The sequence below is a fragment of the Pristis pectinata genome, chromosome 8, assembly GCF_009764475.1.
Source record: "Pristis pectinata isolate sPriPec2 chromosome 8, sPriPec2.1.pri, whole genome shotgun sequence".
In the NCBI taxonomy this organism is placed as follows: domain Eukaryota; kingdom Metazoa; phylum Chordata; class Chondrichthyes; order Rhinopristiformes; family Pristidae; genus Pristis; species Pristis pectinata.
The window spans coordinates 91,018,342-91,031,855 of NC_067412.1; the positions used below are offsets into that span (position 1 = coordinate 91,018,342).

The window sequence follows — 13,514 nt, forward strand, 5'->3', positions numbered from 1 at the left end:
CCATCCAGGGACCCAAACAGTCCTTTCAGATGAGACAGAGATTCACCTGCACCTCCCTTAATATCATCTACTGCATTCGATACTCCAAGAATTTGTTTCTCTAGGGCTATGGATCAAGTCTATTAAGTGAGTAGCTCTATTTCAGCGTGGACACAATAGGATGAATGGTCAAAAATGTTCTATGATTATACAAATTTGTGTTCAATCTATGAGAGAGCTTAGGTTCAACCAAGATGGACATCAAAATTAAAGCATACTCATTCATGTCAGGATAATATAAAAACATATAAACAGGAGTATAAAAAGTGGCTGAAGAATTTAAAAAGATGAACAACCATATTTTAAACTCTGAATAGAGTTTTCTGTTCCATCAATTTTAATCACACCTCATCGCTTTGTATCCTAAAGAAAATGATTCTTTACTGAGTGGAGTTGCCAGGGATGTGGGCAGTCATTCTTTAAAAGTTAGCCTAGGCAAGAAATCTGAAATCTGATCATGGGTATATCACAATCATGCCTAATCATGTGCTCACCAACATACACAAGTATGGCTAACTAGCAGTACCGTATACAATGGGGAGTGGCAACCTTTGCCCTAAACTAGAAACCTCAAGGTCAAATGAAGGAAGTCAGTATGTTCCCAAGTGAGGATGAGCCAATAGAATATCACACTGGGGCCTTTTTATTTTTCTGTACATGGTTCACCTATTCACCACCGTAATCAGCTAATTCACTTGGAAAGCAGTGTATTAATTTAAATTGTAGTCTTGCTTTATGTGATGCAAATGAAATCACAGAAGGTTTATATAGGTAACATCTGGTGTCCTAAAATAGTACTTGCATAAAGTGATCTACACTTGCCCAACTTGACTCAATTCAGAAAGACTCCATATCAGTCAAATCTGATTTTGTATTATTTGTCTCCTTACGGAAACTCACCTAAGCAGATGTTGTTCAATAAGCATCATTGGTTTGAACAGAAATGTTTTGACCGTTCCAAATATGACCTTAATTCCTAGCTCCAAACCATTAACGTTTGAACAGTTATTATGCAGGACATAAGTGTAAAAAAATTCAATGGAAGATTTGCATCTATGCAATACCATGTCATTTCCCACAGAACCCTATCAAAACATTTCACATTCAATGAAGTGCAACCATCTATGGAAGCAAGCAAACAGAGCAGACATTTTGTACAAGCACTCTCTCGCACAACATTTTTAACACTATTGCTTGAGGACCACTGATCAAAACTTCTCCAGCATGTAACTAAACAGACATTTTGTTCAAGCACTCCCTCACACATTTTTAACATTATTGCTTGAGAACCACTGATCAAAATTTCTCCAGCTTGTAATTTAACAGACACATGATGGCTCAATTTAATCCCTCATTCAAATAACAATAATTTAGGCAATAGAGCTACTGCTCAAGAATTCTTACCTTAAGAATTATAATCAGCAATGAATAGGCATTCTTAAAATGCCCTGAGAAGAGTCTTCCAGAGTGACAACTATTGGGCAAATGGTACTGCCTTAGGTTTTGGGGCATCTTTCGATTGTTCCCCTCATCATTCCTCCTTTATGACAGCGTCCATTTGTATTAGTAAATACTAAAGTCATTGATTAAAGAAAAGTATACCACTAAACTACAAAACGATAATTTAGTCAGCAATCTATTCCAAAAAAGTTGGCAATTAGGACTCACTTTCTTTGTCCTTCTTCAACAGTCTCAAAAGTAAAACATCAGCACAGCAGATTTTCGACGAGAAAAGATTTAGAAATTGTCCTTCAAATGAGAACTTAATCTAGAGATCAGTTCTTTAGATTTTGTGGTTAGAAGCAAATAGCTTCAGACTTTCATTACACCTCCATTTGCTGACAGAATTTTTATGAGATTTAAAGCAGAAATGCAGTAATTATAAATCTATTTCAGCACAGAGTTCTCTACAAATGATCTAGGATTTGTATGAACAAGACAAGTGACCATGTGTCAACTGATCACACTGAAGAATTCTTTAAATCGAGCAGCTCACAGACTAAATCAGAAATATTAAAATCAATACCAAATCAGGTGTAGAGTGCAAAATAATGAGATGGTAATACTGAATTAAGTGAGTAAAAGTTAATCAATCAATGCATAAGTTAATTTTCAGTGCCCGAGAGGTTGTTTGGCAGTAATTAATACTTATCAGGGAATGAAAAATGTCATTACAGTAAAACCATCATTTACTCTAGCTAGTTCTATGGCCATCTGATGGGTAAGTACAGCAACCTTACACCTAGCATGTCTCCGAGCAAAATACTCTCGCAGTGAAGTTTGTGGAGGAACAGCAATTTTCTGGATTCCATGTATAACTACAGTTTGATTTAGTTATTAATAGCAAGCAATGCCAGGCTCAACAAGCAACCTGCTGGAAGAACTCAGCAGCGGGTCGAGCAGCATCTGTGGGAGGAAAGGAATTGTTGACATTTGGGGTCAAAACCCTACATCAGATCCTGATGCAACACACACAAAACGCTGGAGGAACTCAGTGGGTCAGGCAGCATCTATGGAGGGAAATGAACATTTAGGCCAAGACCCTTCATCAGCTCCTGATGCAGGGTTTTGACCTGAAATGTCCACAATTCCTTTCCCCCCCACAGATGCTGCTCTACCCACTGAGTTCCTCCAGCGGATTGTTTGTTGCTCCAGATTCCAGCATCTGCAGCCTCTTGCGTCTCCAATGCCAGACTCAAAATTATTTCTACCACAAAATTCGAGCCATTCCTTTTACAGGCCAAAAGACCTGCCTCTAAACCTCTAAATGCAGCTCATTCAGACTAATTTAAGTGCCGTCATCTACATTACCTAGAAGTTCCTCTTCAGTAACAATCAGCTTCCAGAAAAGACATTCAGCCTCCAAAAATGACATTCAGCCTCATCTCCAAAACAGCTTTTGACTGTGACCTTCCTATCAAGTCATAGAGGTGATAATAAACATTTTCTTCAACTCAGTGTTAACCAATCCAAAACATGCCAGTACCACTATTCCTTCTGCCCTTCTCAATGACAAATCTCAGACTACAAAGCACATAATACCATTCAACAATTTCAGATGATCAGCATTCTTACTTCAGGTTTCCAACATTCATACCACGTTCCTCCAGTAATTTCACAGAATTATTTTGCATGTACACTTCCTCCAGCCTTATTCCTGGCACTATTTTCTTTATTCTCTCTATTATCCCTCTTGTCATTTAATCTTTCAATCTTTCACATTATCACAGACTTTCCCTTTTGTTTCTTCCCTTTCCTTTTTTTCTCCCTATTTTGTAAAACTTGTTTGAACTCCAACTTATCCCACCTCTGATGAAGGTCATTGACCTGAAATGTTAACTCTGTATCTCTCTTGTTACACATGGTGCACACATCGAACACGCTGCTCAATGGGTTTGAGCTATTCAATCCTCTCGATCAATTTGGCCATATTCTGCATGTTAAAAATCCTTGTAGGTCCCTTACTACTGCTTCGCATCTTCATTTAGGATCACATTTTCCAATATGCTTCTTATTTGCTCCTCTTCAGAACTGCAATGAATCCAAAAATGAATGCATGCACCCTTCCTGCAAAAATTCAGGATTACTAATCACTGGCTCCACCTTCCAACCACACATCCCATCCATCCAAACCCCAGAATCTGTGCTTGGCATCTTCCACTGGTTCCTTGTACTGCTGGAAACAAGCTCATTGTCTGTCACTTCAAACCCTTCCAACAACTTCGTCCCACCTGCTTTCTCCAGCTACAAGACCTTGCCTACATGCTCCCCTTGTCTTAAGAAATCCCTCTAAAGTCCTAGTTCCGTGATTATGCCTTGGATCTCCTCACTCGTTCCACCCCCACATTTCTAAATTTCATCCTTTTCCTGCTGGGTGCATCAGTTTGCCTCCTCGTGAAATGTGCCAAACCTCTCCTGGCAATAATGTGAAGCACATTACTAATGCAAGTTGCTGCACTCCAAGTTGGCACCAGTATAAACAAAATTCATTGCAGGGGTTGGCTTCACACCAGTGCAAATTTGGATCCATACCACTATAACCTGACTGTCTGCAGACTTCACATTGAATCACCTCAATTCTTGACTCACACTCTTTGCCCATTCCCTCTGAGTAATTTAGCTAACAGCTGGTCTCACAAACCATCAGCCATTCTTAGTGCTTTAATTTAAAATTTAATTTCTTTTGCATTTGCAAACTAGTAATTGCTATGATCTGACTGCACAACATACCATTGCAGAATTATCATAATGATTCTAAATTCTGTCACTTACCTTCAATAAAATCACAATTCAACTTGAAATGTGCAAAAATTGACCTTAATTCATTGAGTTTGAAAGGGTTGAATGGGAAATACAAAAGAACATTGCCTGCCACCAATTTAGTAATCCATGACCAGAAGTCACACGTAAGTATCGCGTGGAAGTATCCTATTATATCAGCGAAAGTGCATGTAATAATAGAACTGTTCTGAAACCCAGTAATACTCCTACAAGCAGCATACTGCCAGAACATGCAGACAATATGTTTAAATATTGCAATCAAAAATTGTGTTGGAGTTGTTATAAAGGCCCTGGTTGGTTTGATCACTATTGTGCAGCTCATTTATGCTGTCAGTTTATCCAAGTAGCAGCCACATGGGGCCTACTTCAGACGCATGCCTGGCATGCCACAGTACTGATTTTAATTCAGACTGTTCACTGCAACAGAAATCAGGTTTCAGGACAAGTTTCCCATTCCAGCAAAACAGAGGGTCAATTTTGAAAGTATAACTGAAAGGAACAAATCTATTTCTACCAGTCTGTTCTCCATAGGTGTTAACAACACAGCGAAGCCAGAACAATTGTCACGTGTGATTAATAATTCCGCCAGCTGCTGGCAACAGTAAACGGAACATGATAATGGTCTTTAAAAAAACTATGCCTCCATCATACAAAAGGGAAAGGTCAAAATCTTTTAGCTCTATTACCAATCAACTGGAAGACTGAACATCAAGATTCAGTCCCATGTATGTCGACTGCAAGTCACACAACAAAATGGATTGACTGAGTCAAATAAACAGCAATTCTAAAATTTTGTGTGTGATACTACTTTGGTACATCCTTGTTGTGCTGACAAACCCTGCACAACAAAATTACAAGAACATAAGCAATGCTGCACTTCTGACCTCACTCAGTCGGTTTCCTTCAGCCTTTTCTCATTCCTCCATGCTCACTGTACTTTAAGGACCAATACTTTCCCAACTGCTGCCTATAACATCCCAGTACAAGCTGAGTATAACAGTCGATCGGCAATCGAAGAAAATAAATACCCAATCAGCCTTATCTTTTCCAACCTTTCAAAGGGTTAATGGATTTTAATGATTAATTTGGCAAATTACAGCACTGCACATTGAGAAAACTCAACTAAGAACAACGCTCTCAGTTTCTGTAGCTCCACTGCATCTGCTGTGAACAATGCAACCTCCATACATGCTTCCAGTGTGTTTTTCTTCAGCTGTGGATTCCCCTCTGCCGTGCCTGACAGGGCAAAGACCAGTCCATTCAATTTCCAGCACTTCTGCTCTCATGTCCCCTCACTTTTCCCAGATCCTGGATAGGATTCCACATTCTCACTTTCCACCTCCGCCTCCAACTCGCATCCTTCCTCTCCCTCTCTGTTCACCATTCTATAGGATTCCTTGCCTCCAGCACATTCTGGATTAGTTGTCCATCTCCACTGGTACCTTCTCCCTTTCCCATGCCACTGTCTGCCTTTTCACCTCCTCCCTCCCTCCCTCCCCACCATCCAGGGCCTCAAGCACTCTTTCCAAGTGAAACAGAGCAATTTACTTGTGCTTCTTTCAATTTGGTAAGTATATTTTGATTTTTTTTCTTTATTCATTCGTCAGAATCTGGGCTGCAATGCCATCTATTTACTGCTCCTGATATTGTCTTCTCTACATTGAGAAGACAAATGCGGATGGGGTGACTGCTTTACAGAATGCCTCTGCTCATCCACATTAGTGACCTCAGGTTTCCAGCTGCAAGTCGATTTAATTCTCTGTCTCATCACCGTTCTAACCTTTCTATCCTTGGCTTCCAACAAACCTCAATTTAAGTATTTCATCCTCAGATTAGGCAGATTACAGATATTACAATTCAACAATTTCAGATGATTAGCATTTTTACATCAGATTTCCTGCATTCATCACACATTCCTCCAGTAATTTCACAGAACTATTTTGCATGTACACTTTTTCCAGGCTTTTTCCTGGTACCCTTTCCTTTCACACTGTATTATCATCCCTCTTGACATTGAACCTTTCTGTCTTTCACCTTATCACAGATACATTTTGTCCTTTTCTTCCTTTCTTTTCTGTTTTGTAACACTTGTTTGAGCTCCAACTTATCCCAGCTCCGATGAAGGTCATTAACCTGAAATGTTAACTCTGCATCTATCTTCACAGATACCTGACTTGCTAACCTGACTCATCAACTCCTACACCTGGGACTCAACACCTCCCTTTGCAATTGGATCCTTCACTTCCTGACCAACAGACTGCAATCAGTAAGGATAGGCAGCAACACCACCAGCACGATCATTCTTAGCACTGGTGCCCCACAAGGCTGCATCCTCAGCCCCCTGCTCTACTCCCCATACACTCATAGCATGGCTAGAATCTGCTCTAACTCCATCTACAAGTTTTCAGATGATACCACCATAATGGGCGATATCTCAAATAACAATGAGTCAGAGTACAGGAAGGAGATAGAGAGCTTAGTAACATGGTGTTTTAAAAGCAACCTTTCCCTCAATGTCAACAAAACCAAAGAGCTGGTCCTTGATTTCAGGAAGGGGGGCGGTGCACATGCTCCTGTCTACATCAACGCTGCTGAGGTCCAGAGGGCTGAAAGCTTCAAGTTCCTAGGACTGAACATCACCAATAGCCTGTCCTGGTCCAATCACTAGATGCCACAGCCAAGAAAGCTCACCAGTGCCTCTACTTCCTCAGGAGGCTACAGAAATTTGGCACATCCTACCTGTTCTTACCAATTTTTATTAATGCACCGTAGAAAGCATCCTATCCGGATGCATCACGGCTTGGTATGGCAACTGCTCTGCCCGTGACCGCAAGAAACTGCAGAGAGTTGTGGACACAGCTCAGCACGTCATGGAAACCAGCCTCCCCTCCATGGACTCTGTCTATGCTGTTCGCTGCCTCGGTAAAGACCCCACCCACCCCAGGCATTCTCTCTTCTCCGATCTCTCATTGGGCAGAAGATACAACAGCCTGAAAGCACGTACCATCAGGTTCAAGGACAGCTTCTATCCTGCTGTTATAAGACCATTGAATGGTTCCCTAGTATGATAAAATGGACTCTTGACCTCACAATCTACCTCGTTATGACCTTGCACCTTATTGTCTCCCTGCACTGCACTTTCTGTTACACTTTATTCTGTATTCTGTATTGTTTTACCTTGTACTACCTCAATGCACTGTAATAATGAATTGATCTGTATGAACAATATGCAAGTTCATAATTCACAAGTTTTTCACTGTGCCTCGGTACAAAATAATAAACCAATTCCAATTCTTTTCCAGTACTTTCTGATTTATTTCAGAAGTTCCAGCTTCTGCAGTATTTTGATTTTGTAAGAAAATGCTCCCTTAGCTACTATTCCCCTCCGATTTTCTCATATTCCCCTCACCTTCCAAAAGGAATTACTTAACATTGACGCAGCTGCAAATGCACAAACAACTAATATTTCAAAGAAACTCCTGTTTCCTGTGAGTCCATGTAAGCTTGTTATCCTGGATTTATAAGGCAAGTGATGATAAAGCATTTGGTTGCCTTACAACTGTAATCTGCTTTTCCCCAAGTGATTAACAACTATTATTGAGTGCTGGCCAACCTTTCAACTCTAAGAGCCTTTATACTTGATCCCAACCTGTAACATTAACTCTATGTCTCTTTCCATAGATGCTGCTTGACCTGCTGAGCATTTTTAGCATTTTCTGTTTTGTTTCAGATTTCCAGCACCTGCAGTTGTTTGATTTGCATTTTCAATGGGAGGGGGGCAAAGACCGTAATCCACAGATGGAGGAACATTAAACTGACTTATTTTCCCCTCCTCAGCCAAAATCCTAATTACAGTGCTCCAACCAGTCCCTTAGCAAAGAATGGCTTCTTCAGCAAAGACTTGGAATCAATCATGGACCTTCTTTCAGATTTCCCACATCTGCCTTTTTTTAAAACATTGTATTCCTAAATGATTTAGGTCAAGAGTACTACACAATGGACTTAGACACTGAGATAGGGAATGTAACTGCTGAAAGCAAATTATTGGTTATTACCAGTTAATAGATCTTTTTGGTGTTTGTTCTCACTGTAAACTATTGGCATTTGATTTTATTTCCCTCAAAAGGGAGAAACTTCAAATGATGGAACTCAAAAATAAAACAGTAAATGATGGAATGTTACAGCACCTGTCTCTGACACAAGTGGATATCTTGGGTAAATCTCAAAACCAAAATAGTCCAGCAAAAAAATAGTTGGAGGAATGGGGAACTGCAGAAAGCTATCATGGGTTAAATATGCTAAATACTAAGACAGGTAATGGGCATAATCATGTACAATTTCTTTTATTCTGAAAATCAGGGAGAAAGGCTAGGCTATGAGGTCATCTGAGTCAGGCTTTGAAAAAGCACTGGTGGGACAAAAGTTAAGCCAAATTTAAGTGAACAAAGTCTTTGCTGAGTTTGATGGCAGGTCGGTTATGCAATTGGACTCATTTATATTGCATGAATTGGGAAGACAATATTCACAATGCTCCATAGAGTCTTTTGCATATTAAAACAATTGTAAGATCTATGCTTTGCTGGGGCTGGACTAGCAGATTCCTACACCTTTAACCTGTTTACCTGACAATGATGAATGGCATTTGCGTACTAATATATCAATCACTCCACTTACTCAATTAATGTTGGATCTATACAAGCAAACCAAAATTGCATCCTATCCCCTGACTCCCTCCTGCATGTATAAGAATGTGCTCCAGAGAATTCCAGAGAAGAGGCTGCTTTTGGGATGGAGATTAGTTCAGAGGGATTGAGATGGCCAGCTGGGATGTACGCTTTATGTGAAAATCACACCACAGTTAAAATAAAAATGGTCCTTCTTGCAATAGCTTGTCCCCATTGACTTTTCCATCACCAATACTCTCACACTAGTCTTTTTGTGCCAACTGCACAGAGTTATATAGTTGAAAACAAAAAGTGTTCCAATTTAAATGAACTGAATTAAAATTACATATTTTAAATTTCCACAATGGAAACACTTTCCTGAAAAGTTTCATTTACAAAAACAATGTCGGAATACAGCAGCAGACAATACCCCAAACAGAGTTGGGACTTTACCAGTACAGCAAGGACACTTGACGGGGAATTAAAATCTGCATCCGAAGATAACGTTTCACCAACTCTGAAGGGATGGTGTGTCAAAGTGTTTTGAAAGCACGTTTTGAAAGAAACCAACTTGCAAAGGAAAATTACCACAATGGTACAATACTTGGAAGAATCCTAAAGTCAATGCCAGTATTTAAAGCCCCCCACCCCAAGTCACTGCAAGGCCTAAAGGCCTGTAAAACACACCACTGATTTATAACACACACAGAAAGAGGAGATTGTGCCTGCGTATTTTAAACCTCTGACTGGATTTTCCTCTTGTGCCGTCTGCCTGAATCTTTTATAAGGGAGGAGGGGAGGGGAGGGGAGGGAGGGAGGGAAGGGGGGTGCACTGCCACTGAAGATAAAGCTCCAGCCCTGAGAGGAGGGAAATTACCCCTCCCCCACAGACCAAATACCTGAAAGATATGTCGATATAAAACGTCAAGAGGCAGATAGAGGCGATAGTGACAGGTTTTTCTCTTCCTGGTTCATTGGAGGTGGCAGCGCGGCGCCCATCTCCCACCTCACGCCACTTTATCCCCCCTCGGCTTGGGTTTCCGAAAACTCATTTACATTGAGACAGAAGCAGGCAGGAAGTTGCGGGTAATTTAATTTGTTATTTCCCCCCCCCCTTTCTCTCTTTCCCCAGCCTCCCCTCTCTCATTCTGACTTGTACTTACGGTTCCTCTCGGGGCCTTGACAAGCGAGCAGAAGAAAGGAAAAAGAAGAAAGGGCCCGTGCTCGCCGGCCGCGCCGCCCCGCCGCCGCGCTCCGCGCCTGCGGGGGGCGCTGGCGAGCCCCGCCGCCGCGCTCCGCGCCTGCGGGGGGCGCTGGCGAGCCCCGCCGCCGCGCTCCGCGCCTGCGGGGGGCGCTGGCGAGCCCCCGCCGCCGCGCCCCGCGCCTGCGGGGGGCGCTGGCGAGCCCCCGCCGCCCATCCACACTGGGTCACAAGCAGAACTGAGCAATGCTCACAGGGCATAACTAAAAGTTATGTGCTTGCACAGTAATACTGTATGCAGGGCTGCACTTTCAGCAAATTACCACAGGAATGATGTGCACCCAATGCAGTTAGAAGCTCCACTGGTCGGAACACTGTGCATTTGGGCTATGAGGTGTGTAAGCAACAAACCAATGGAGGAACTCAGCGGGTCAGCCTGCCTCTGTGGATGGAAATGGACAGTCGATGTTTCGGGTCAAGACCCTGCATCTGGACCTCCAGCAGATCGTTTGTTGCTCCTGATCCCAGCATCTGCAGTCTCTTGTGCGTCCCTGGAGTGTGTAAGGCTGGAGAAACTGCTGGAGGAACTCAGTGGATCGAGCAGCATCTGGGGAGGGAAAGGGATGGTCAATGTTTCAGATCGAGACCTGACATCAGATCCGATGTTTCGACCCGAAATGATTACTATCCCTTTGCCTCCACAGATGCTGCTCTGCTCGCTGAGTTCCTCTAACAATGTTTTGGTTTTGCTCCAGGTTCCAGCAGCTGAAGGCTCTTGTGTCTCTGTCATTAAAATCCATTTGCTTCAATAACGTTCCTCAAAAATCTGCCCAGTCTGGTCTCTCTGTGACTCCTGACGCATCAATGCAGTTGAATCTTAACTACCTCTCCAGTTCAAGGGCAATTAGGTTAGACTGCCGTTGGTAGCAACTGCGGCTGGAAGATTACCAGCTCTGTGAAAGACACAGTTTGGTCCACCTAAAATTTGTTGGCCTTCCAATAAAAGACGTCCACAACCAAACTGGACCATGGCAAGGTGCTGATGTACATACTGGAGGACGTGCTGAAGACTGGTGTATTGTGGGAAAAGACCACAGTGCCCCACCACTGGACACTGAAGGCAGAACCTGTGTTACAGCCTCTCAGATGTTTCACTGATGCAGTTTTTGGGGATTAAACATTTGTGACATTGACGCAAGTGAATATATTGAATTGCTTGGTACGGTGAATGAAGATAATGTCATGTCCTGATGGTATGGCTATATGTTTTATGGATGTTTTATTTTTGGGGGAAAATATGGTAGTCAAATATGTTTCTCTCTGGCATTATATATTCCCTGATATGGCCAATAGGATTGATTAGGTGAAGGTAAAGCTATAAACCTGAAGAACTTAGATTTTCTTTCTTGTAGTTACCTAGCTTTCAAAGGAAAACTTAACATAGTAATTTCTGCAACTGTATTACTTGACACTGGCACACAAGGGTTTTTAGCAACATGAAGTCAAGATGGCCATATCCCAACTGAAAAAATAACAAGGCTTCCATAGCAGATAGTATCGACCAGCTATATAGGACCATGCCGTATGTATGCCTGACTCATGAGATGGGCACTCTACCCTGTCACGTCTCTGTTAGAGGGAGAAAAAAATTTAAGGATATGTTCCTTCACGGTGGCCATGTCTGCAAAACGAGCAGGCAGACAAAGCATCCACAAGATAATCAGAATGGCAGTGACGAACATGGAAGAAGGCCGTGAACCACGTCTTTTTACATAAGAAGATAGGAGAGGAAGTAGGCCACTTGGCCTCTCAAGTCTGCCCTGACATTCAATATGATCTTGGCTGATCTGCCCCAGGCCTGACCTCCTCTTCTGTGCCAGTTCCCCATGGCTCTCAATTCCCTGATCTTCCCAAAATGTACCTACCTCCTCTTAAAATGCACGCAATGATCTAGCCTCCAGAACCCACAGGAGTAGAGAATCAGAGTTTCATCACTCTCTGCAAGAAGAATTTTCTATGGACTTCAGTTTTAAATTACTGTTCCCAGTAATTTAATAGATCCAGAATTAATAGGCTAGTATTGGTAATAGCAAACACGAAATTGTGGTAAAACCCATCCGATTCATCACTGTCTTCCCCTGCAGAAAATCCGTCATCTTTACCTGGTCTGGGGAGTGGTGAGGGGGAGGGGGAGGGGTGAGAGGGGGGAGGTGGCGGGGTGAGGGGGGTTGGGGAGTGAGGTGGGGGTGGGGGGGTAGGGGGTGAGATGGGGATGGGGTGAGGGGGTAGGGGGTGAGGAGGAGGAATGGGGTGAGGGGGTGGGGTCAGGGGGGGTGGGGGAGTGAGGGTGTGGGGGAGGGGTCAGGGAGGTGGGGGAGTGAGGGGGTGGGGGAGTGAGGGGGTAGGGGGTGAAGTGGGAGGAGACACAGAGAAGGTGGGAAGAAGTAATATTTGCCATTGACATAGGAATAGACACATCAGTGCACAAATAGACCACAATGAACTTTGTTGCACTACAGTGGACTTTAGTTTTTTGTTCTAATTGTGTTCTTTCTTGTATAACTTTGTATAATTTATGTTGTTGGTTTATGTTTCTCTTGTCCCCACCGTGTATCCGATGCTCTGCGCCAGTGATGCTGACGGAAGGTGTCAACGTGTACTGGTGCCTACTGTGTAAACCCGGCTGTGGCTTCACTCAGTCTGCACACCTGATACAGCCGGAGCGCCTCCACTTGCCCGTGGCCCACGTCCCTGCACACCCTTCCCCTTCCCTCCTCCCCTCCCCTCCCTCTCCCTCCCCCCCCTCCCCCTCCCCTCCCCCCCTCCCCTCCCTCTCCCTCCCCCCCCTCCCCCTCCCCCTCCCCCCCCCTCCTCCCCCTCCTCTCTCCCCTCTCCCCCCTCCCCCTCCCCTCCCCCTCCCCTCCCCCCTCCCCCCTCCCCTCCCCTCCCCTCCCCTCCCTCTCCCTCCCCCCCTCCCCTCCCTCTCCCTCCCCCCCCTCCCTCTCCCTCCCCCCCCCCCCTCCCTCTCCCTCCCCCACTCCCCTCCCTCTCCCTCCCCCCCTCCCCTCCCTCTCCCTCCCCCCCCTCCCCTCCCTCTCCCTCCCCCCCTCCCCTCCCCCTCCCTCACTCCCCCTCCCCCCTCCCTCCCTCACTCCCCCTCCCCCCTCCCTCCCTCACTCCCCCTCCCCCCTCCCTCCCCCCTCTCCCCCTCCCCCCCTCCCTCCCCCCCTCCCCCCCCCCCTCCCCCCCTCCCTCCCCCCCTCTCCCCCTCCCCCCCCCCTCTCCCCCTCCCCCCCTCCCCCCTCCTCCCTCCCTCCCTCCCCCCCTCC

General features: G+C 44.3%; 1 protein-coding gene across 2 annotated transcripts in view; it reads right to left on the reverse strand.

Moving 5' to 3' along the window:
• Positions 1 to 10,241, reverse strand: part of zbtb33 (zinc finger and BTB domain containing 33) — a 35,370-nt gene extending 25,129 nt beyond the window's left edge. For both annotated transcript variants that reach the window (XM_052021458.1, XM_052021457.1), the window contains exon 1: positions 10,148 to 10,241. The gene's annotated coding sequence lies outside the window, so the exon portion shown is untranslated. The remainder of the gene's footprint in view (positions 1 to 10,147) is intronic.
• Between the last annotated feature and the right edge of the window lie 3,273 nt (positions 10,242 to 13,514).